The following is a 22139-nucleotide window of genomic DNA, read 5'->3' as shown; positions in this document are numbered from 1 at the left end:
GATACAGATGTTTTTATTCAGAAACAAATAGATACATTGTTGCAGCCGCTATAAATGTCAAAGCACTGTCAAAGAAATAGCGGAGCTCTCTGCAGGGACACTGGAATTCTTCTTCATCCTCTTCTTCTTCATCCTCTTCTTCTTCCTCTTCTTCTTCATCTTCTTCTTCTTCATCTTCTTCATCCTCTTCTTCTTCTTCTTCCTCTTCTTCTTCTTCTTTTTCCTCTTCTTCTTCATCCTCTTCTTCTTCCTCTTCTTCTTCTTCATATTCTTCATCCTCTTCTTCCTCTTCTTCATCCTCTTCTTCTTCCTCTTCTTCATCATCCTCTTCTTCATCCTCTTCTTCCTCTTCTTCATCCTCTTCTACTTCTTCATCCTCTTCTTTTTCATCATCCTCTTCTTCTTCTTCTTCATCCTCTTCTTCTTCATCCTCTTCTTCCTCTTCTTCATCCTTTTCTTCTTCATCCTCTTCTTCCTCTTCTTCGTCCTCTTCTTCCTCTTCTTCTTAATTCTCTTCTTCTTCATCATCCTCTTCTTCTTCTTCATCCTCTTCTTCTTCTTCTTCATCCTCTTCTTCTTCATCCTCTTCTTCTTCTTCTTCTTCTTCATCCTATTCTTCTTCTTCATCCTCTTCTTCTTCTTTTTCTTCATCCTCTTCTTCTTCATCCTCTTCTCCTTCCTCTTCCCCTTCTTCTTCTTCATCATCCTCTTCTTCTTCTTCATCCTTTTCTTCTTCATCCTCTTCTTCTTTTTCTTCTTCATCCTCTTCTTCTTCTTCATCCTCTTCTTTTTCATCCTCTTCTTCATCCTCTTCTTCATCATCTTCTTTTTCTTCTTCTTTTTGTCTTCCTCTTGCAGGTCACTGCTCATGAGAAGATTTTTTATCGGTAAAAAGATTGGCCAATTTGCCCATAATTGCCGCGAAAATTGGCCGATCTTTTTCAACTTTACCGATAAAAACAATCTGGCAAAATACCGAAAAACGGCCGAACAATTAACCCACTAACGATCCGAAAATCGGCCGATTTTATTTTCGGCCGCAAAATCGGCCGATTTTCGACCCATCTATGGCCTGCATGACTCTATGAAAAGGCCCGCACACACCTGTGCAATCAGTATCCTGGCCATTCCCAAAACCTGGTCCCAGGATTGGAGATTTCATCCCTCCCAGATCTCTGTGAAATCTCCAGGCTCCAGATCCCAAAAGGGACCTTACAAACAAAGGGGAAAGTGAAAAGCCACTTACCCTGGAGCCCCTCAACCTGCCTTGTTGAGAATCCTGGGTGACAGATCGCCACACTGTCACAATATATATATATATATATATGGTATAAAATGTTTTCATGTTTATAGTGTAATGTTATTTTCACTCTAAAAGGGGAACTAGATACATTTTGTTTCTTTAGCAACAAAATCCCTTTTAATGTTGTATTATGTTCTTATACTGTTAGCATGCCACAGGTGTCCCATCATACATAGACAGACTCCAGGACATAGCCGAGAGAAATGGACAGAGAGGCGCATTGCAGGCTGAGTTATTGTAATATTGTTTTTTATGAACTTGTCTCTGGGAAACGCGGTAAAGGCTGTCAGGAGTTATCCATCAAAGACGGTGAAATCTTACTGAACCTTAGACGATCGCAGCCTCTTCAGAAGACAGTGCTGTCATTGCAGGAAGGACGATAACTCAGGATGCATCTATAAAGAGCAGGTGACGAGTCCCTGAATGTCCCATCCTATCCATGAGGAAGAAGGATTCTTATGATCCTTCACATAAGTGCTTGCAGAATGTTCAAACTGATAATCTCTACACATTTTTTTTTCCTTTTTTAGATATACTGAACGAATGTTGAATATCACAGATAAACGGGTATAAAACCCAAAATCTATTTCTCAGTATGTTTAGTAATATGAATACAGTTTTTTAACCTCCTTAGCAGTATTTCCCGAGTGTAGCTCGGGGTAAAATTTCAATACCAAGAGCGGTAACCCCGAGCTACACTCGGGCTTACCAGGCGGCGTTGCACAGGGATTCCCTGCAGCACTTACCTTGTCCTTCGCTCCCGCGATGTATCCCCTGCAGCGTCCCCGGCCATCTCCTCCGGCCGATGCCGGCATCCGGCTTCTGTGTTCCGGTCCCTGTGACGTAGGGACGTACGGGCGCCGGAAAAATTTGACATTTTTAAAAAATTTCATTTTTGCTGTCATTGCTGTTTCAATGCATTTCACATATATTTTGTCCCTACTGCTTTGTCCTGTCCCCTGCCTGCATTATTACTGTTCTTTCTGCCTGGAAACTTAGAAAAGTCCATGGCGTCCAAACAGCGTCCCTTTACATCAAAAGCGGTTTTAGACCGGCTAGAGAACAGCGATAGTAAATCAGAACCACTTGCAGAATTGAGTGATAATGATTCGTGGGGGAAATTTGTCATCAGACACTGAAAACTATTCTGCGACTTTGCTCAGCGATGTGCGAATTTGCCTCTGTATTTCAAATTTCAGTGTTTTTGGTTTGATTATATTATTGAATTACATTTATTATTATTATATTATTATTTTTTATGAATATTTATTAAATTATAATTTATGATTTCATGTTTCAAGTTTTATCATACCCGGGATGTTTACTAGACTCTTGTTCGGACAGATTTCAGTGAGTTATTCCTAAAAATTTCAGCCTACAATAAAAAACGACATATTTCCATGCAAAATAATGGTACCGCTTTCAGCACCAAAAAATCGGAAAGAATCATACCGCCAGGGAGGTTTAAGTGATGTTCAGGGGCGGACTGACAACAGTGGGGCCCCCGGGCAATAGAGGATCATGGGGCCCCTGTGTCCTTGCCCACACTCAAAAAAAGCCTATAAAAGGTACCAAGGGCATTTCATGGGGCCCCCTACTGACCCCGGGCCCTCGGGCAGTGCCCGAGTTCTTGAATGGTCAGTCCGCCCCTGGAGATGTTAAACCTTCAGCGTGAAGCACTTTCATCAGCTGATTTAATTACTTGCTAAGCATGCAGCTTATTTACCTGCCTTGCCTATGTTCCAGTTTAGGCTGCTGCCCCAGGTTTCCTGTAACAGGGTGGCCCCTTTCTCTTGTAGCATCCTATGGAGGCATGCAGGGACTAGAGTTGTGTCTCCAAACACTATGTGCATCAATAGAAACACAGTGCCATAGTCTAGGATAATATCGCACTACCTGCTACTCCCTCCTCCTCCCCTCCTCCTTCTCCAAACAAACAGACTGAACAAAGCCTGCACCGTCTACCGTAAACCCTTTCCTGTGAAGACCAGACGTTCAGGGAAGCAGAACTGAGAAAGCAGGAGGCAGCAGCATTGAAAGTTATATTAATTTTAGCATGTAGTTTACTGGGGAATGTTAATTTTAATGTCATTGTGCTCAATGTGTCCAAGGGTACCTTCATCCTCAAATTCTAATACTTGTGTTCGGCTCCAGCCCCCTTCCTCTCCCACAATTGGATACTTTTATTTTTATTGCCTCTTTTCTCACTTAGGCAAGAATGCACACCCCTTTTGATAATGTGCCATAGCACGAAACCCGTTAAGGAGGAGCCCTAACCCGGTGATGCCGGAGTTGCACATGAGGTCCGGCGGCCATCTTGGATAGTTGCTGATACAGCCATTGATATCAGCTCTGCATATTTTTAGCATGTATGGTATTTTTTGCATGCTTTTATTATGGAATAGAGGATTTTATATCCTCAACACCTGTAACAAGGATTATTAATACATTTTGAAGTATATGAAAATGCTACACTATCAGTTTTTTCTATATATGGCTTGGCTTTGAGCCATCTGCTCAGTGAGACCCCAGTGGAAGAGGAGCTGTACTAGAGGCTGGTGTCCGGACAGAGGATCCGTACTCCTGACAGGCTGACTGATCTACCTTAAAGGGGACTCCACAGAGAGCTTATGCATAATGCACTAATTCCTCGTGCATCTGGTGAGTGCGTAATTTATACAGATTGGAGCGCGGAGTCACTATTATGAATTGCAAAGGAGGATTCACTTCCTGTTGACTACTGCATGTCAAGTATTCACTTTTTTTTGCACCTATTGACTGTTTCTGTTATATTGGGTGCAATTTGGCACCATATGCTTATTAATACCTTAGCGCTGCACCTACTTTATTTTTTGTATTTAGGAATGATGTTGCACCTGATCCATGTGGAAACAGAAATACTGAAGGGCTCTGTCTGGCCTTCAGTAACTGGCAGAGACCTCCAGACCATCAAAGATGGAAGCGCCAGTAAGAGGGACCAAAGTTCTTAAGGGCTTAATGCTACGAAGACAACTGTCTAGGAAGCCTTTTTTAACCTTCTTACCATGGAGGAATCCTTGAAGAAACTTTTTGACTTCAGGAAACCCCAGCTAATAATGATTATATTTACAGCTCGCAGGACATTAGTGCGATGGTCAATGGGAAGAATGTTCCTTACACTTGTGGTCATTGAGAACACGGTGTCACGGTGTCAGTGGGAACTTATTTAAGAGTCAAAAAACTGCTCATTGCTCAAGGAACAACTGACAACCTCTGGAGGAACCCCAAGGTTCCATGAAACCCTGGTTGAGAAACCCTGTTCTAAGAGGACATTTCCCTCACTTTGGAGAGATTCCATCCAACTTCTGTGTCTACAGGACAGCAAGTAAAGAGGAATCTCTTGAATAGGACACCAGTGGCAAAAATGCATGTCATGGTTTTTCAACATTCTCTACTCTATCCAAATTGCAACAACAAAAAATGGCTTTAGATATAGTGAAAAGCTGAACACAAATTTTATACAGATTTGTACTCATTAATACATTATTTTTATTATTATTATTATACAGTATTTATAAAGCACCAATAGTTCGCTCAGCGCTGTACATTACAAAGGGGGACAGAACATGTGACAGAACAATACCAATACAATGCAAAACATGAGGGGTTTGAGGGCCCTGCTCCTTGGAGCTTACAATCTAGGAGGGGGGGATGGTGGCACAGGAGGAGATAGCTGTGGGGGATGGGGTGGTAGGAAGAGTGGAGGAGGTCGGCAAGTTAGCAGGGGGTGGGGTAGGCTTCCCTGAAGAGATGGGTTTTCAGGGTGCGCCTAAAGGAGAGGAGAGTAGGTGATAATCTGATGGGTTGGGGCAGGGAGTTCCAGAGGATGGGTGACACCCTGGAGAAGTCCTGGAGGCGGGCATGGGAGGAGGAGACCAGGGAACTAGAGAGAAGGAGGTCTTGTGAGGAGCGGAGTGTGCGTGTTGGGTGGTACTTGGATATTAGGTCGGTGATGTAGTTCGGGGCAGTATGGTGGACGGCTTTACATCACTAAATGTATCTGTTTAACCCTTTCAATACCGGACACTTTCACCTACTTCCTGCCCAGGACAACTTTCAGCTTTTACCGCTGTTATATTTTGAATGACAATTATTCAGTCATGCAACACTGTACACAAATGGCATTTTTATAATGTTTTGAGCTCGACAAAACTTTATTTTGGTGGTATTTAATCACAGCTGGGGTTTTTAATTTTTTGCTAAATAAACAAAAAAAGACCCACATTTTTTTGGGGGAAAAAAAAAACTTTTTCTTTGTTTCTGTTATAAAATATTGCAAATAAGTAATTTCTCTTCTTCACCGATGTGCACTGATGAGGTTACACTGATGTGCACTGATGAGGCTGGACTGATGGGCACAGATGAAAGTGCACTGCTGTGCACTGGTAAGGTTGCACTGGTGTGCACTGATGAGGCATGAACTGATGGGCACAGATGAGACTGCATTGATGTGCACTGATGAGCCTGGATTGATGGGCACAGATGAAAGTGCACTGATGAGCACTGATGAGGTTGCACTGATGTGCACTGATGAGGCTGGACTGATGGGCATAGATGAAACTGCACTGATGTGCACTGATAAAGCTGGACCGATGGGAACAGATGAGAATGCACTGATGAGGCTGGACCGATGGGAACAGATGAGATTGCACTGATGTGCACTGATAAGGCTGGACCGATGGGCACAGATGAGGCTGCACTGATGTGCACTGATGATATTGGACCGATGGGCACAGATGAGACTGCAATGATGTGCACTGATGAGGCTGGACTGATGGGCACTGATGAGGCTGGACTGATGGGCACTAATGAGGCTGCACTGATGTGCACTGATGAGGCTGGACCAATGGGCACAGATGAGGCTGCACTGATGTGCACTGATGAGGCTGGACTGATGGGCACTGATAAGGCTGGACTGATGGGCACAGATGAGGCTGCACTGATGAGGCTGGACTGATGGGCACAGATGAGACTGCAATGATGTACAATGATGAGGCTGAACTGATGGGCACAAATGAAACTGCACTGATGTGCACTGATGAGGCTGAATTGATGTGCACTTATGAGGCTGAATTGATGGGCACAGATGAAGCTGAACTGAGGTGGCTGCTCTGATAAGCACTGATGGGCATTGATAGCCGAACTTATAAGCTGCACTGATGGGGTTGCCCTGTAAATCAGGACTCTGATTATCAGTGTAAATGCTGTACTTACTGTGTCCCTGCAGATTGGCTCTCCTTCTCTCACACATTATCTACAACACCTGTGATTGGACACAGCTGATCACATGGTAAAGGGCTGCTGTGATTGGCCCCTTACCCTGATCTGTGATCAGCTGTGTCCAAAGCACACAGCGGTCACAGAGCATGATCAATACGCTTATCCATGGATATCCTCCCAGAACTAGAGAGCCTCGCTGTAGCTGTCTTTCAGCAATAGCGCAGTTGGGAAGCAGTTAGTGAAAGCAGTGTAAGCAGGGCTGGAGTGTGAGAGGAAGAAGCAGCACAAGAGCCAATAAGTTAATGTGTTGACAAGAAGCATGCTATCAGGAGGAGAAAGCAGAGTGACAGAGCTTATCCCTGTGCTGCTTCTCCTTTAACTGTCCAGTCACAGGCTGGGGATGTGTCCAGGACAACCTAGGATCAAAGGAAGTGGGTTGAATGATGCCAGCCATCAGACTGAGGACATCTAGCTGCAGAAAAAAGTGTTGCAGGGACAATCTCTGGACTGAAGGTGAATATTGCAGCAAAAAAAATTTTTTTTTTATTTTTTATTTCAATTTCAATTTATTTTAACCTATATTTGGTTGGGGTTCTGATTCAATTATAAGAAGCACAGTGGTTTTTGAAATGCATTTTTTTTGGGAAAAAATACACATTTTTGATTTACAAAAAAAAAAATACATAACCCAATTTTTGCAAAATACAGTAGAAAAGATGATGTTACACTGAGTAAATAGATACCAAACATGACACGCTGTAAAATTGCGCACGCCTGTGCGATGTCGACGAGCAGCACAAATTTTACTATCCATAGGTGGTGAATTAAAAGCCGTTTACAGATTACCACTTTAGATTTACAGAGGAGTTACTGCCCATGATCTGACGATCGTGGTGATGCCTCACATGTGTTGGTGCGTGTGTGACACATGTGTTCGCCTTTGCGTGTGAGCACGGGGACACTTTCATTTTTTAGTTTTTTTACACTGTCACTTTACTTTTTTTTATCACTTTTATTGTTGTCATAAGGAATGTAAACATCAAAACACCATGACAGGTACTCTTTATGGAGAGATCTGGGGTCAGTAAGACCCCAAATCCCTCCTCTGCCCTTACAAGCATTTGATCTTCACTTCCAATTCCAATTCCCTATATCCCTCCTCACTGGCCTGCCTCGCCGCTGGCTATCCCCTCTTCAGTCCATCCTGAACACGGCTGCCAGACTCATTCACCTTTCCAACCGCTCCATCTCCGCCACCCCCCTCTGCCAATCCCTCCACTGGCTTTCGATTGCGCAATGGATCAAATTCAAAATCCTAACGCTGACGTACAAAGCTGTCCACCATACTGCCCCGAACTACATCTCTGACCTAATATCCAAGTACCGCCCAGCACGCACACTCCGCTCCTCACAAGACCTCCTTCTCTCTAGTTCCCTGGTCTCCTCCTCCCATGCCCGCCTCCAGGACTTCTCCAGGGTGTCACCCATCCTCTGGAACTCCCTGCCCCAACCCATCAGATTATCACCTACTCTCCTCTCCTTTAGGCGCACCCTGAAAACCCATCTCTTCAGGGAAGCCTACCCCACCCCCTGCTAACTTGCCTCCCTCCTCCACTCTTCCTACCACCCCATCCCCCACAGCTATCTCCTCCTGTGCACCATCCCCTCCCTCCTAGATTGTAAGCTCGAAAGAGCAGGGCCCTCAATCCCCTCATGTTTTGCATTGTATTGGTACTGTTCTGTCACATGTTCTGTCCCCCTTTGTAATGTACAGCGCTGAGCGAACTATTGGCGCTTTATAAATACTGTATAATAATAATAATAATAATATCAGCCTTTCTCAACCAGGGTACTCAGGCACCCTGGGGTGCCTTGAGGTTTCTTCAGGGGTGCCTTGGCAAAATATCCAAATATACAAGCCAGCGGGTGGAACAATTCTACCTTTTAGTTACACAAAGCCACAGGTTTTCATTGTGCACCATTACAACCTTCTATCCACCGGCATCCTGACAACCAATGACATCATCAGTTGATAAGGAAGATGTCAGTTGCCAGCACAGCATCCATTGTTTGACCCTCCCCCACCCCTCTCCATCAGTGTTGGGGTCACACTGAGTGATGGAGAAAAACTGAGGAAGAGGAGAAACACTGGAATACTAGTCAGTACCAGTGAGTGTAAGTGTTTTTGGTTTGGAAGAATAAATCACCTCTAATGTTGGGTGTCCTACATGTGTGGATGTTGCTGCGTTATATAAAACTATTAGAATAGTTTTTCCCATTTTAGAATGGGGTGCCCTTTTAACCACTTCCAGTCCGGACACTTTTACCCCCTTCCTGTCCAGGGCAATTTTCAGCTTTCAGCGCTATCACACTTTGAATGACAATTGCGCGGTCATGCAACACTGTCCCATATGAATTTTTTACCATTTTTTTTAGATAGATAAAGCTTTATTTTGGTGGTATTTATTCACCGCTGGGATTTTTTTTTTTTTTTTGCTATGTAAATGAAGATGTCCACAAATTTTTTAAAAAAAGTGTTTTTCTTATAAAATTTTGCAAATAAATAATCTTCCATCATAAATCTTGACCAAAATTTATTCCGTTATATTTTTAGTAAAAAAAAAAAGCCAAATTAGTTTATAACCAAAAATTATAATTTTTAAATATTTTTTTTACATTTTTATTTTATTTTTTTATATTATTATTATTTATGTTTTGTTTTTTTTTGTTTTTTTACATACTGTCACCCTAGCAGTACAGTGTCACCATGGTGACACGGTACTACTTGTGGGGGTGAAGAAGATTTTTTTTTTTTTTACAGTGGTTGCTTTTACACCCATATAGGATGTAAAAGCAATCATTTCTCTTTCTCTCTGTGTGCATTCTTGCACTCATTGAGAAGTACTGAGTGAGCTGTGATTGGTCACACCTTGTCACATGGTACAAGGCTGTTGTGAATAGCCTTGTACCATGTGACCTCTGTGATCATTCACAGATTTCACACGTAGTAAGCATTGATGTCACAAGTGACATCTTGCTTACTACTTTGCATGTGATCACTGATTGGCCTATCAGTTATCACATGATCGGGACCTCGTACAGAGGTCCCTACCGACGATCGGTGTTTCACTGTGTCTGTAGGACACAGCGGGCACCGGATCGCGGTGCTGCGCGCTCCCAAGCTAGAAAAGGCAGGTGCCGTTTATGAAACGGCAACCCGCCCCTGGAGTGCCACCGCCCTGCCGTTTATAAACAGCAGGTGGACGGCAAGAGGTTAACATTATGGACAGTCTAGAAGAACCCCATTTTAGAATGGGGTGCCTCAAGACTGTCCATAGTTTGAAAGGGTGCCTTGACTGAAAAAAGGTTGAGAAACACATATCATAGAGCTAAATGGAGAAGTTCTACTCTTTGTTCGACCCTTTGATCAGCTGGTGGAAGAGCCAGCTGTCTGAACGGGTGTCCTGGTGGGATGGAACAGCCCGTTAAAGCCATGGAAGGCGGCAGGAGGGGGGAGAAGTCCATTCCCGCTGCTTGTAATACCGATTCAGCGGCTAGTTAGCCACTCAGATTGCTCTTACAAAAAAGCTGGTCCTCAGCTCTAAAAAATGGAACTGGGATGATACCTGTAGCTGTGGGCATCATTATTATTATTATTATTATACAGTATTTATAAAGCGCCAATAGTTCGCTCAGCGCTGTACATTACAAAGGGGGACAGAACATGTGACAGAACAATACCAATACAATGCAAAACATGAGGGGATTGAGGGCCCTGCTCTTTCGAGCTTACAATCTAGGAGGGAGGGGATGGTGGCACAGGAGGAGATGGCTGTGGGGGATGGAGTGGTAGGAAGAGTGGAGGAGGTCGGCAAGTTAGCAGGGGGTGGGGTAAGCTTCCCTGAAGAGGTGGGTTTTCAGGGTGCGCCTAAAGGAGAGGAGAGTAGGTGATAGTCTGATGGGTTGGGGCAGGGAGTTCCAGAGGATGGGTGACACCCTGGAGAAGTCCTGGAGGCGGGCGTGGGAGGAGGAGACCAGGGAACTAGACAGAAGGAGGTCTTGTGAGGAGCGGAGTGTATGTGCTGGGCGGTACTTGGATATTAGGTCAGTGATGTAGTTCGGGGCAGTATGGTGGACAGCTTTGTACGTCAGTGTTAGGATTTTGAATTTGATCCGTTGCACAATCGGAAGCCAGTGGAGGGATTGGCAGAGGGGGTGGCGGAAACAGAGCGGTTGGAAAGGGGAATGAGTCTGGCAGCTGTATTCAGGATGGACTGAAGCGGAGATAGCCTGTGGTGAGGTAGGCCAGTGAGGTGGGAGTTGCAGTAGTCGAGTCGTGATATGATGAGGGAGTGGATGAGCTGTTTAGTGGTTTCTGGGGTTAGGAACGTGCGGATTTTGGCGATGTTGCGGAGGAGGAGTCTGCACGAGTTAGTTAAAGATTGGACTTGGGGCTGGAAGGATAGGTTGGAGTCCAGAATGACACCAAGTACTCTGGCCTGCGGGGCGGGTTTGATGGTGGCATTGTTGGATGTGATGGAGAAGTCAATCGGGGGTGGTGTCCGGGCTGGGGGGAAGACAAGAAACTCCGTTTTGGAGAGGTTCAGTTTAAGGAAGTGGAGCGACATCCAGTCTGATATGTCACTCAGTAGGTGTGTGATTCGGGCGGAGACCGAATATATCATCTCGATATAGCCACTTGAAGTCCAGCGACGTACGGGTAGGTCTCTGGTCATCAAGTGGTTTTAATGTGCCAAACATCTAATGTGACTTTTTTTTCTTTTAGGTTTTTTTAGGTTTTTTTTTGGAGTGAAATTGTGCATTGCCATGCTTTGTGGCACACTACAAAATAAGTGTGTTGGGGTGGCACTCAAAATAAATGGACCCTTGTTGCAGTGACCGACCATTGCAACAGCGCACGTGATAACACGCTGGTTAGTAGAAATGGGCCCACGCAACAACTTGATGAACTTTTACACATAGCTTTTTACTTTGAGCAGAATTTTATTCCGAGTTTACATCAATATATTCTATTTGCTTCCAGGGCCGCTGGGAAACCCTAGGTGAGCTGAGGCTGATAAATGAGCTTCTGAAAGTTGGCGTCTTGTTGGAGAAGATTGTCGGCCTGTGATAGAAGAGCATATAATGAAACCCCTTCCTCTTCTTGCCTATTGCTCCCCGGCGGATTAGAATTCTGTCAGCCGAGTGAATGTAATGCAGCAAACAATTTAACTAAAAGGTATACTTCCATACCGCGATATTATTCTGCTGACTGCAAGCTTTCTTCTCTCCAGATTGACTGCGCGCTCATAACGATCTATTTCTAAACTTTTCAGAAGTTCAGTCTTCTTCGTTCGTTGTCCCCAAGAGACACCTGGGCATCAGCAAACTCATTTAAGAGAAAATGCTGCTTCAGACTTCTAGGTTAATCAGGAAAAAGAAATACTTAAAGCATTTTGGTTCGTTTTCACAGAAAAAATCGTTGCCCTTAACCACATGCCTACCGGGTACTTTTACCCCCTTCCTGCCCCGGCCAATTTTGAGCTTTCAGCTCTGTCACACTTTAAGTGACAATTGAGCGGTTCTGCAACACTGTACTCAAACTAAATTCTTATCATTATTTTTAGACAAATAGAGGTTTATTTTGGTGGCATTTAATCAGCACTGGGGTTTTTATTTTTTGCTAAACAAAGAAAAAAAGACCAAAAAGTTTGAAAAAAAAGGTTTTCTTAGTTTTTGTCATAAAGTTTTGTAAATAAGTGATTTTTCTCCTTCACTGATGGGCACTGATAGTCTGCACTGTTAGGCACTGATGAGGGTGCACTGATAAGTGGCACTGATGGGCAGTACTGATGGGCATTGATAGGCAGCACTGATAGGCAATGATAAGCTGCACTGATGGACACTAATTGGTGGCACTGATGGACACTGACAGGCATCACTAATACCCACTGACAGGCATAACTGAGGAGGCACTGATAGCCAGCACAAATGGGCACTGAAAGAGAGCAGAGATGGGCACTGAATGCCAGCAGAGATGGGCACTGATGGGCACTATTTGCTGCACTAATAAGGCAACACTGTTCATCAGGGCTCTGATGATCAGTGTAGATGTCCCCCTGAAAAATGCCGCTTACCGGCACTTATCACTGACAGCACGCGAGGAGAGGACTGCCGATAACCGGCGTTTCCTATCTATACTGTGATCCGCTGCGATTGGACACAGCTGGTCACATGTAAAAGGCAGCTCTGATTGGCCCTTTACTTTGACATGTGATCAGCTGCGTCCAAAGGATACGGCGATCACAGATTACGCACGGCAAACTGATTCCAGGACTAAGCTTGTAAATAGCCCCCTCCCCAGCTAAGGTTTAGCTGGGACCTCAATGTCTTCTTAGGGGCACCTCCAATTATCCTGCCCCAGGTGTAGAGCCTCTGCACAGGGGTCTCATAATGCAGGAATGGCCCCAGGAACTCTACCTCCCTGTCTCAGATCTCAGCCTCTTTACCTACTGGGTACACCTCGCCAGGGATTGGCTGGAGTCCCATGAATATTCAGGCTGCTTACTCTGTTCTCCCCCCACTATAATTCTAGAATCCTCCAGAATACAGGGGAAAACAATCAGAGCAGCCTGTGAGACACTGAGCAGGCCTGAACAATCAACCCTGCTCCATTGGTTACAGAAGAGCTAACTAAATTTACCTAACAACCTACACTACTCTAGGAGGGTGCTACATAATACATACTTTTTTCTTGGAAAATTTAAAGCCCGACTTCACCCAAAATCTATTTTTTGCCCATACCTCCCTGTTATCCTCCCATAACACATCCTGCCCGGTGTAGAGTTTTCCTTCCCTTTTGAAGTCAGTTGAACTCACCTGAGTCTTCCCATTCAAGTCCCTTGGTGATTCCATTTTCATCTTCAGGGATCACCAATTCAGCGCCACTCAGTAACCCTTCCTGTCTGGTCTTCCATCTCTCCTTGGTGTGATATCATCTCCGTTCAGGATCCCAAAAGGACTGCTCTGATGGCTGGCCAGTGGGAACTGACTGCGTGATGTGGACCTCTGGAAGAAGGAACCCCCTAGAAAGTAAACAGAGAGAAAGACCTGGTCCTGGGTGATGTGACTGCTACTTAAGTAAGTGAAAATGGGTTTTTAAGAAGGTTTTTTTCTCCTTAACCAAGCGATCAGATAAAGGGGAGTGGAGGGGGGGTACTTTTATCATGGAGTTGGGTTTTACTAATCCCTTCTATTGCTCTAAGCACACTCTCAATTTCTTTTTTTTTTGCCGCTGTGATCTGACTTCCTGTTAGATGGTGGCTACATTTGTTCTTCGTTGTCCCATTGTATGTAGCGACATAGCCACCCTCACTCGCTGGCTCCTGAGCAGGGGTGGACTGACCATTTGGAAACTTGGGCACTGCCCGAGGGCCCGGGGTCAGTAGGGGGTCCCATAAGATGCCCCTGGTACCTTTTTCATAGGCTTTTTTGAGTTTGGGCAAGGACACAGGGGCCCAATGAGTTGCCACTCCGCTCCTGCTCCTGAGATGGACTATGGATTATGGACTATGGAATGTGTTGTGTGCATAGAGCAGTGCACATGACCCGCAACTAACGTTTACTGCTCGTTCCACAAAAAGGGAAGTGAGAGGAGAAAAGGATAAGTTCTGAGGACATTACAAAGAGTCAGAAAAACACAGTAAAATTATTTTATGAAATATAGACTACAAGGCCATTAAGTAGTGGATATGTATGGAGAATATTTGGAGACTATCGTTTAGTGCCACTTTAAAGCAAAACTTTGCTTTACTCAACCAAGGCAAAATAACATGTTCAGTTTAATGGTGGCTCCATGAGCAGCACATACTCATCTTCCCTTCCAACTGGATTCGGCAATGGAGGGAGAAGAGAAATACCCGGTACTTCTGGGAATGAGGAAGCATGTGACTATTTTTTTAGGTTTTTAAATACCTCTAGCAGGTATATGACCTATACTTGCCAAGAGGAAAGCTTGTGTTGCACCATGGGAGACTGTGTAGTGGCAGGGCACCAGAAGGATGTCTATTGATGATCCAGGGTTCAGCATCCCTCTGGTGCAAAGCCTGAAACTACTTTGTGCATAGAGGTCTCTAGAGTAAAGTGTGTGCTCATTGTTTGGCATGGTGTAAAGTAAAACTCCCACATGGAACTTGGTCTCCTTTCTTTGGTTTTATTTCCTTGGGAAGGTTTGAGACCCCTTGCAGGATTCTGAAGGTTCGAAGAACCCGCTGAAGAGGGGATGTTCTACCACCCCTACCAGTACCCTGCCTGCATGCTGATGGTGCATCAACACACCAGCCTAGGCTCAGAGTACTACTGCACTGAATAAGTGCCATTCAATGCATGTTAAAGGCCCATCTCCTGCTATGAGATTATATATATATGGTATTGTACGAGGAGGCTGTCTATTGATGTTCTAGAATGCACCTTCTCTGGTGCAAAGCCTGCAACTACTGTGTGAATAGAGGTCTCTAGAGTAAAGTGTGTGCCCATTGTTTGGTTTTCTGTAAAGAAAAACTACCTTGTGGAACTTGGTTTCTGAGGTCTCCAATGTGGAAAGTGTTGGAAGGTTCGAGACCCCTTGCAGTGTTCTGAGGTTTTAAAGAACCTGTTGAGGAGGGGGTGTTCTACCACACACACCAATACCCTGCCTACGCCCCGATGGTGCATCATCATACAAGCATGGGCTCAGAGTACTACTGCACTGAATAAGTGATGTTAAGTGCAGGAGAAAGGCCCACCCACTTCCACTGCAGGAGGCTAAGAGAAAGGCCCTATGATGTGATCAGATTGGCCAGAAGATCCTTGGGGAAAATGTTTTTGTTTGTATGTTTTTCATAGGTGTTCTATTGCTTCCCCATTGTATCCAAATTTTTTTTTTAAGTTTTGACTAGACATATAGGGGATTATTTAAAGCAGAACTCCATTTATTTTCTTTTTACCATGCAGTGGGGCTGTGCCCCCATGAATCAGCTGCTCATTTTATACTAGGGGTGAGGACTAAGCTCATACTCACCTGACCCGCTGATCAGGGCCAGCAGGGGACTGTTACTGTCTGTGGAGTGCACATTAAATGTGCTGGTGTCAGGAAAAGTCAATTTACAATACTGCTGGATTGTGGAGGGAGGGGGCTGGAGCCAAAAGAACCGGTCTTGTGTTGGGAGGATCGGCGGGTCAGGTGAGTATACAGTATCTTCGGCGTCCTCTCCCCTAGAACAAGATGAGCATTTAACCAGAGCAGTGCTGGAACAGCCCCGCTGCATGGGCAAATTTGTTTCCCCAGATTTCTGCTTTAAAAAATAATGTAATAGCATTTCATCCAGTGAAAGTGCACTTTCATTCGTTCTGTGCAAACAGGGCTAAAAAAATAGAATTTTATGAAAGTACCACATTTGACCACTAGATGGTGTAAAGTGTCATAGGAAATCCATATGATACTTAATGCCAACTAGTGGCCAAATGTAGTATTTTCCATTTTAAATCAATAAAACACATTTAACCAGCGCAGGAAATAGCCTAGTATCAGTATGTTTTGCCCTTTTACCACAGAATGAATGTAGTTGCACTTTCACTGAGCTATTAGTTTAAAAGCCTTATTTGCCTATCCTTGGAAGTGTGTGAAGTATTTTAAAGCAAGCTCCTACTTTTGAGTTAAACCAAACATCTTTAGGTTGTTCGGCTTGCAGGATTAGTAATCTACTAAAACATATTTCCGAAGAGAATATGTTCTCTTTTCCCTACATGCCAACAAAAACCTTAATAACATTGTTTACCAAATGTGACTGTAAAAAACAAATGATAAAAATGTAAAATCCTGCTTAAATTAAAGAAGCAACAGCAACAAAAAGAAACATTTTTATCGTTTTAATTCTCACATTTCGGTATGCAACTTTGTTTGGTGGAAATAATCACGAAAACATGTAAGAATTAAAAAAAAAAGTGTTCACACCAAGCACCCACACTGGGGTTGTGTGAAGATGATGGAATTATCCAACTGGGCTCCGTGTCTCAACCATTCACTTTGAACGTTACGAGCTCGCTGAGCTGAGCAAAGCAAACCAATTAAGTGCTTTAGCTTTGTATTACACAAAATATCAAAGCAGCATATTGAGATTAAAAAGGCTCATTATGAAGAACACGCTTTTTTCGAAATGGAGTCTCAGATCTCAAACATTCCACCAATATCATTTACGCCCTATGAGGACCTGAAGTGCACGAGGCAAAGGGAATTTAGCTTTGATTCACATGCTATATTTTTTATAAGGATGAGGGTATTTTTCCCGACTGTCTTGTTTATTTTTTTACTTCTGAATATTCGTTTTCATATTACTTGTATAAGGAAAATGTTGTTGCTGTGTTTCCTAATTCTCACTTTGCTGTAATTGTCTGCGGGCATCATTAAATCGAGAAAAATCACTTGAAATCAAGGCCAAGGTAAGAATGGTGGAATGAATGTTTTAAAAGAAAGCTTTGGCTTGAAAGCTCAATTGAACCCTTGGTTTAAATCAGCCAAATACACTCCAGGTGCCTGAAAACAAAAGGTATGCAAAGTCTTACAGTTTACTTCTACAGTAACCACAGCCTAAGTAGAAAAGCCTGTCCCCTACCAGCCCCAGCAGAGTGGGACCCTTATTCTTCAAGTGGAAGCCATGGTCTCATTGCAGAGGTCCAATACACCTCCAACTAAGTTTGACCAGTAGCTCTGCAATCGGCAATGCTCATGCTCCCAGCTGATTCAGGAAGGGATCTCAGGGACCTCTGCGGAGAATTACATAGTTACATAGTTAGTCTGGCTGAAAAAAGACAAAAGTCCATCCAGTTCAACCAGTAACAAAAAAAAAGTTATCCTATACCCACAGTTGATCCAGAGGAAGGCAAAAAAAAAACAGCAAAGCATGATCCAATTTGCTCCTTATGTATTAATGTATTATACATGGAGATCATATCCCCCCTTATGTATTATACATGGTGATCATATCCCCCCTTATGTATTATACATGGAGATCATATCCCCCCCTTATGTATTATACATGGAGATCATATCCCCCCTTATGTATTATACATGGAGATCATATCCCCCCTTATGTATTATACATGGTGATCATATCCCCCCTTATGTATTATACATGGAGATCATATCCCCCTTATGTATTATACATGGAGATCATATCCTCCCTTATGTATTATACATGGTGATCATATCCCCCCTTATGTATTATACATGGGGATCATATCCCCCTTATGTATTATACATGGAGATCATATCCCCCCCTTATGTATTATACATGGAGATCATATCCCCCCTTATGTATTATACATGGAGATCATATCCCCCTTATGTATTATACATGAAGATCATATCCCCTCTTAATCTCCTCAAGAGAGAATACATTCAGTTTCCTCATAGCTGATCTCCTCCATGCCTCTTATCAGTTTGGTTGCCCTTCTCTGTACTTTCTCCAGTTCCCCAATGTTCTTTTTGTGAATTGGTGCCCAAAATTGAACTGCATATTCCAGATGAGGTCTTACTAATGATTTGTACCGGGGAAATGATATCTCTCTCTGGAGTCTATACCTCTCCTAATACAAGACAGGATTTTGCTCACTTTAGAACCAGCAGCTTGGCATTGTATGCCATTATTAAGCTTGTGATCTCCCAGAACTCCCAGATCCGTCTCCACCATTGACCCTCCCCAATTGTAGCCCCCCCCCAGTATGTATGATACATGCATATTCTTAGCCCCCAAGTGCAGAACCTTAAATTTATCAACATTAAACCTCATTTGCCACTTAGTTGCCCAATTACACAGAGCATTGAGGTCGGCTCATTGCTTCCACACAAAGAGCAGGGGTCCCACTCTGCAGCATGCTCCAAAAGGATGGAATCCCTGATTGTCACCAGAACTAGTGTTCCCATTGCAAGATTTCCCTACTAGACAACAGAAAAAAGCCGACAGGTGTTCTAATCCCTCTCCACTCTATTCACAACTGAAAAACAAAATGGCTTAGTTATACTCTAACATTTTAACTACTTTAAGTCTGGACACTTTCACCCCTTACCAGACCAATTTTCAGTTTTCAGTGCTGTCACACTTTGAGTGACAATTGCTCGGTCATGGAACACTGTACTCATATGAAATGTTTTGTTTTTGTTTTTTTTTTAGACAGATAGCGCTTTCTTTTGGTGGTATTTGATCACCACTTGTTTTTTTTTTTTTGCTATGTAAATGAAAAATTACATAACATTTTTTTTTGCTTAGTTTTTGTTATAAAATTTTGCAAATAAATAATCTTTCTTCTTAATATTAGGCCAAAATGTACTCTGCTGCATTTTTTTTGAGTAAAAATAACCCAAAACAGTGCATGTTATTTAGTCTGTGTTAAAGTTATGGAGTCTACAAACTATGGGATATATATTTGAAAATCGATCAGTTGAGACCCTAAGATGCAAGACGCTGGTATGAGGTATGGCGGTGATCAGAACACTGATATGAGGTATGGCGGTATGAGGTATGGCGATCATCAGGATCTTGGTATGAGGCATGGTGGTCATCAAGATGTTGGTATGGCGATGAACAAGACATTGGTATGAGGTATGGCGGTGATCTGGGTGCTGGTATGAGGTATGGCAGTGATCAGGACACCAGTATGAGGTAAGGTGATGATCGGGACACTGGTATGAGGTATGGAGGTGATCAGGATGCTGGTATGAGGTATGGCAGTGATCAGGATGTTGGTATGAGGTATGGCGGTCATCGGGATGTTGGTATGAGGCATGGCAGTCATCAGGATGTTGGTATGGCGATGATCAAGACATTGGTATGAGGTATGGCGGTGATCAGGGCGCTGGTATGAGGTATGGCAGTGATCAGGACACTAGTATGAGGTAAGGTGATGATCGGGACACTGGTATGAGGTATGGAGGTGATCAGGACGCTGGTATGAGGTATGGAGGTGATCAGGACGCTGGTATGAGGTATGGCAGTGATCAGGATGTTGGTATGAGGTATGGCAGTGATCAGGACGCTGGTATGAGGTATGACGGTCATAGGGATGTTGGTATGAGGCATGGCAGTCATCAGGATGTTGGTATGGCGATGATCAAGACATTGGTATGAGGTATGGTGGCGATCAGGACACTAGTATGAGGTATGGTGATGATCAGGATACTGGTATGGGGTATGGTGGTCATCAGGATGCTGGTATGGCGGTGATAAGGATGTTAGTATGGGGTATATCAGTGATCAGGACGCTGATATGGCATATAAAGTGATCAGAACACTGGTATGGGGTATGGCGGTATTTCAGGACACTGGTATGGGGTATGGCGGTATTTCAGGACACTGGTATGGTGGTGATCATGGCACTGGTATGGGGTATAGCAGTGATCAGGACGCTGGTATGCCATATGATGGTGATCAGGACGTTGGTATGGTGTATGGCAGTATTATTGTGAGCACTGGTGACAATGGGACAGTTCACAGGTGCTATCTGTATTGCTTATTATTACTACACTGGGGCAGTGATCAGGGACACTGGGGTGGCTGGCACTTCAGTTTGTGAGTGTCTGTGGTGTTTGGTGGACACAGCAGATCATGGCACTAAGTACCTAGTCTCTGTGAGCAGCCTTGAGATCATGTAATCGCTATGACCAGTCATAGTGATCACATGATTACAATGTAAACAAAATGGTCATGAATGGCTTTCATTCATGACTACTTGCTTACTGGTGTGAAGCTGTGATTGTCCCACAGCTATTACATGGTACCCGGCACCCTGTACCATGTGATTCATTTATATATCATCATTGTAGACTCTATAACGTTCACACAGTTTATATAATATACATAGGTTTGGATTATTTTTACCATTACCAGAATACATTTTGGCCTAAATTCATGAAGAAAGATTATTTGTTTGCAAAATTGTATAACAGAAGCTAAGAAAAACGTGCTTTGTTCCAAAATTTGCATTATTTTTTATTTATGTAGCAAAAAATAAAAAATCCAGAGGTGATTAAATACCACCAAAAGAAAGCTCTTTTTGTGTGGAAAAAATGATAGAAATTAAATTTGTGTACAGCGCTGCATGACCGCGCAATTGCCAGCTAAAGCAGTATAGTGCTCAATAGCAAAAATTGCCCTGGTCATGAAGGGGGTAAAAACCTCCAGTGGGCAAGTGGTTAAACATCAATAAACCATCATTAACCACCTTCTGCCGGCCCTACAGTACAATGACGGGCGCAAGGTGGTCCTCTCGTTCTGATAGGATGTCATATGACGTCCTACCATTCTCACTGTACATGCATGGCTCAGGGAGCGCGCAGGGCTGTGTTCCTCGGACACAGCGGATCACGGAAAGAGCCGAAGATGTCGGCTCGGTCATGTGATCAGCTGTGTCCAATCACAGCTGATCACATGTAAACACGGAAATGCCGGTTATCGGCATTTCTCTCCTCTCGAGCTGTCACACTGACAGAGGAGAGCCGGCAATCGGCTTTCCACGGAGGGGACATGTACACTGATCATCAGGGCACTGATGATCAGTGTGGCCCCAGAAGTGCCACCTGTCAGTGCCCATCAGTGCCACGTGCCAGTGCCCATCAGAGCCACAACAATACCACATATCAGTGCCCATCTGAGCTGCCTTTCAATGTCACCCATCAGTGCAAGTCACTGCCACCTATCAATGTCAATCAGTGCCACCTATCAGTGCTGCCAATCAGTGCCACCTATCAGTGCCAGTCAGTGTCGCCTATCAGTGCCAGTCAGTGCCGCCTAACAGTGCCAGTCAGTGCCGCCTAACAGTGCCAGTCAGTGCCGCCTATCAGTGTCAGTCAGTGCTGCCTATCAGTGCCATATATCAGTGCCATGTATCAGTGTCATGTATCAGTGCTGCCTTTCAGTGCCCATCAGTGATGCCTGTCAATGCCTATCAGTGCAACCTACCAGTGCCTCCTCATCAGTGCCCATCAGTGCCACCTATCAGTGTCCATAAGTGCAGCCTATCAGTGCCCATCACTGCAGCCTCATTAGCGCACATCAGTGAAGGAGAAAAATCACTTATTTACAAAATTGTATAACAAAAACTAAGAAAAAACGTTTTTTTCACAATTTTCAGTGGTTTGTGGTTTGTTTAACTAGTTGCCGACCGCAGATAGCCGAATGACGGCTGCACTGCGGCCGGCCAGTTCTGGGTGGACGTCATATGACGTCCTCCCAGAACACGCTCCCCTGCGCGCCCCAAGGGGCGCGCACCCAGCGATCTCCATGATAGCTGTGTCCTACGGACACAGCTTTTCACGTGACGTGGTAAAAGGCCAATCACGGCGGCCTTTTACCACGTGATCAGCCGTGTCCAATGACAATGCCAGCGTGAGGAAATGCAAATGCCGGTTCTCGGCTGCACTTTCCTCACGCTGTCAGATCGTGAGGAAAGTACTGCCGACAACCGGCAGTTGTCAGAGCGGGGATCGGCACCGATCATCAGGGTCACTGATCATCAGTGCCCTGATGATCGGTGCCCAGCAGTGCCA

Source organism: Staurois parvus, unplaced genomic scaffold, assembly GCF_062004578.1.
Source record: "Staurois parvus isolate SC_StPar_1 unplaced genomic scaffold, SC_StPar_1.0 ptg000119l, whole genome shotgun sequence".
NCBI lineage: Eukaryota > Metazoa > Chordata > Amphibia > Anura > Ranidae > Staurois > Staurois parvus.
This window is presented reverse-complemented; position numbering follows the sequence as displayed.